The 4,499-nt window shown below is 47.2% G+C and overlaps 1 non-coding gene across 1 annotated transcript; it reads right to left on the bottom strand.

Moving 5' to 3' along the window:
* Nucleotides 1-2,062: 2,062 nt before the first annotated feature.
* LOC146833688 (U5 spliceosomal RNA) lies at nucleotides 2,063-2,177 on the bottom strand. The gene has a single exon (XR_014960919.1). It is a non-coding gene; the product is annotated as a U5 spliceosomal RNA (small nuclear RNA).
* Between the last annotated feature and the right edge of the window lie 2,322 nt (nucleotides 2,178-4,499).

Here is a 4,499-nt window from a genome sequence, read left to right as displayed (position 1 = left end):
CCCCCTTTCCCCCTCCGCACCCCTCCAACCCCCCTGCCGCTGGTATTTTATGGTGTCAGGCACCGCTGCCTATTGGCTTGGCAAATTGTTGCATACTTATTACAGAGCTGATATATAATAAAGGTGAAAGATGGATCAAACATGTCGAGAGATATACATTTGTGGTACGGATAAAGGTACTGATGAATTGTAGCGCCTTTTGGGATTACAGAATGGAAAGCCAATGACTTAAATTCACCCTGAATCTAGTTCTGAAGAGCTAGGGTTAATTTCCAGGGTAAATTTTGATTGCAGCTGGAGTGCACCGAATAGGAGGTGTATTTACATAGAACAGTATTGTTTGTGGGAAATCAAGTTGAGATGAAATTACAGAAACCAGGATGTAATGCGGAAGGAGCATTTACAATGGGCACTTTTTTTCAATGTATTTTGTATCAGCTTAACCCAAGGGCATTGGAGGTCATTACGTGAGCACTAGAATATACCACAGCAGATCAGATCCATTTTTAGGTCTCTCTCGGAGACAATGCATGAGCTGTTGATTGAGGGACATCTTGTTTACATTCAAGGGGCTTAGAGCCTGCCCATAAGTTACCATTTGTTTGTTTCATCATCACTCTCTTTTCCTGGCTTTTCATTGGTCAGCGAATGCTAGTTTCATTTCTCTTCATGTTTGTGCCTTCAGTGGAGCATGGGCCAAGTGCTTCTTACAGTCGGCAGTCAGTGTCCATCCACTGGTCGCATGCTTCCAGATGTACTTTTTTATTTAAGTTGTAGCACTTGATAAGAGTACATTTGTTTGCAGGCTGTCTCCCTCCTCCCCAATCCCGTTCTGCATCGCTGCTTGTCTGTCTCCCTCCCGCGTTGTTGACCTCTTGTGCTGGCTTGCCCTGTCTCCCACGTGCATTGTTGCTTGTCCTGCTTCCCCTGCACCGTTGTTGCATGCCTGGTCCCCGTGCCCCCTCTCACATTGTTTCCACATCGTTATTGCTTACCCCGATTCCATCTCCCACTGAGTTTACATGAGCCATTCCCTCTGCCCCTCCCCCATTGTTGCTTGCCTTGTCCCCCTGCCACCGTCCCCCATCGTTGCTTGTCCCGTACCCCGACATCCTTTTTGCCATTGTTGCTTGTCCTGTACCCCACCCTTGTTTCTTGCCCAGTCTTTTTGACCCTCACCCCATTGTTGCTTGCCCTTTTCCCCACCTCCTCCTGCCAGAGAACAGAAATCAATCAGACACGGCCAGTGCTAGCCATATCAGGGCGCTATTTTCCCTAAACATTGATAAAGCCAATAGGTCTCGCGTATGCGAGGTCTATTGGCTTTGTCAGTGTCTTTTGCCATGTTGTACAGATGCGTGGCTGCTGTGCAGCATGGTTTAAAATCAAATAAAAAAGCACTGTAAAGCAGCAAGCATTGACCACGTCATCGCACTTTTATGTTTTACATTCAACCATGCTGCACAGCAGCCGCACTGCTGTACCTGGCTAAGAAAAAGCCTAGACAGAGACATTAGATCTCGCATAGGTACGACTTATTGCCTTTGCTAATGCTTGGTTTTTAAGGCACTGGTTAAAAGCCACTTTTCTAGGATCATCGCAGGTTAAGTCTGCAGGACTCGAACCTGATTTGCCCGTTTTAAATTAGGAAGCTAGGCCATGGCATGATTTAAATGCACGTTATACATACATACATATATATATATTTTAATGCACCTTTTGAATTTGAATCACAGAGGCGATTTCAATCAAATCTCAATAATCATGAGATGGATCTTGAAATAAACCCCAGATTGAAAACAGTTATGTGTTTTATTTTCCAATTGATCCTTCTTTATCTGGTGTTCTTTAGCGCTGCGTCTATATAGCAGTAAAGCCTTTCAGATGATAAAGCGATGTTTGCGTCGTATGCGTTCTTGGTATATGTCTGTAAATTAAGAAAGTCAGTAAAATTCGTTTCCTGGAACTAGGTTGAAATAGTACTGTACAAATATTACAGCGTGACGCTACACAGCATAAAAATCAGTAGATTTCGATTTTCATTTTTTTACCAGGTAAGGGTAACCCTGCAGCAGCAGGGCTTTCAAAAATTGAGTGAAACTCTTTAATGTTCCTCTCCACGGAAATCTTTAGTAAAAGGCGAAAGATTTATTCGGTTTGAAGAGAAACCAGAGTATGAGTATTTTTCCGCTTCACTGTGGCCCCCCAGAAACAGCTTTCCACAGAATGTTAGGGTGACTTACTCTACTAACTCCATCATTGATAACCCTTCAAAGTATAACCAACTAGTGAGAAGCCTTGTAAACCGGTACATTGACAAAACACTTTTTGAGACAATCGATCAAAAAGAGGGACGCACTGGTGACACGGACTTATGGGTATGCAAATTTAGACTGTGGTCACGTGACAGGAAAGGCTATAACATTTGAGTCGTAATACCACAGTCTCCCAGCTCAAGCCTTAACGTCGGCTCCTTTTACACTTCACATTCTGAATGGGGTGCAGCGTTCGGAGCCTCGCGCAGGCTTTTGTGAGGCTCGGTGGCTCCCAAGAGGAGGACTTTTACATGCCACCATCAAGGCATGCTGGCTGGCTCATTGATCTTCTTTCCGAGACAATGAACGAGCCGGTGTGTTTTCTACTTGCAGCCTATAAGGCTGCACCACCTGCTGTAAGAAAACAAGCACTGGCAGAGAGGCAAAATGGTGACCAACGGCTTTGCCAATGCTTTTCCGCAATGTTGTATAGCATAGGCATGATACTGTGCAACATTCCCAAAAGAAAACAAAACAATAAAAGCAGCGATGATGTGTGCATTTTGTAGGTGCGCGCGTGCATCATTGCGCATGCGCAATTGCTAAATGAGGCGGGCACCATTGTTTTTTTATTCACTGAGCCAAAATGGACGGATTAACAAGCATTGAAAATGCAATAGGTCTCGCCTTTGATTAAGTTATAAAGCCATTTGCTTTGCTAATAGTATTGTATCGCAAAGCAAATGGCTTTAACTTAATTAAAGGCGAGACTTATTGCATGTTTAATGCTTGTTTTATCTCCACTCAAGAGGGTGCGTATTTCAACAGGCAACAACCTGATATGTACCTCACGCCCCAGAAATAAAGTTCTAAAGAGCATCATTTCGGGTCGAAGGTGGCGCCGGCCCACTTTCTCTCTTGCAGTACTGTGGACAGAATGCTTTTCTGTGAGTAACACAGAAGAAAACATTAGTGGGAAAAATCGGAAAGTCCCCTCAACCGCACACAGAGGGGCATCCGCCCCTCTTACACAGATGTATAGGTCTGAGAGGTTCAGCACAAGCTCTACTTAAAAGAATGGGTACGTGGTATCACACGGTAGCCAAAGGGGTAGTTATGACCCCCTAAACATAAACTCCACTCCAGATAGGTGCGGTTATGAGGTAGTCCACAGACGCCATTCGCCTCAGTGAGAGAGGCTCTTCTGAAGCACTCACTGCACGCTTGTCCTACAAAAGGACAAAACTTATGGGGTACACTGAAGCAGCTCCCCCATGGACAGTCCACTATGAGGTATTCAACAGAAGCCCCAGCTCCCACTTTGCAGGGCCAGTTATAAGGCACTCAATGAGGGGTAGTTATGAGGTTTCCACAGAACCTTCACCATTCACATCTACACGAACAGTTGTGCGTCACTCCACCGACCCACCCTGCCTGTTGAGGGGGTAGTCATGTGGTTTTGACGGAACCCCCAGTCTTCGCATCCACACAGATAGTTATGAGGTACCTTCCAGACCCCAGGCACCAACAGGCGTAGTTAGAGATGTCCCACAGAAGCCTCAACCCACCAAGGGGTGTTTACGAGGTACCCCAGCGACCTCAAAGCCATAAACTGACACGTACCTCCGTGCCTCTCCGGCGATGTGTCCGAGCTCCAGTGGTGCCTCAGTCCAATATCCGCGTCCCTAGCTGCCACCAGAGCCCTGGCACAGATGGAATGAGCCCGCTAACGGGACGGAGGAGCGCCTTTCTATCTGCAGCTCATCCAGGCGTATCAGCGGGTGGGCAGGGGGGTCGCCTCCGGCACTACCCGGTAGACCCTTCCTCCCGGAGCCGGCCTGGAGCAGGGAAAGCCCTCGCCTCCATGGTGGAGGGATCAGCGGCGGCGAGAGTTGGGCTCATCATCCTCCTCCTCCTCCTGCCTTAATCGGATTCTCCAGCCGAGGCTTTGCCGAGAGTGTGTGTAATGTGGGGTCCGGCAGGGCCACGTGGATGGCAGCGGAGCTAAACATAGGCTGAGCAGCTCCGCCCCAGACACTTAGGAAAAGAGAGACTCAACCTGGTGCCGGGCTGCGAGGGGGCTCCCCGGGCTGACCCCGCTCTAGGGTTGGGGGGTTATGTATCAATGGGGTAACCCGATAGACCACTGGACTCTAGGAAATAGTGGTACACAAAAAGATAGTCACAGTGGAAATTATTCACATTGTGTCAACAACCAATGTATGGTGAATGAAAAAAAGGAGA

The sequence above is a fragment of the Triturus cristatus genome, chromosome 4_2, assembly GCF_964204655.1.
Source record: "Triturus cristatus chromosome 4_2, aTriCri1.1, whole genome shotgun sequence".
In the NCBI taxonomy this organism is placed as follows: domain Eukaryota; kingdom Metazoa; phylum Chordata; class Amphibia; order Caudata; family Salamandridae; genus Triturus; species Triturus cristatus.
This window is presented reverse-complemented; position numbering and strand designations above follow the sequence as displayed.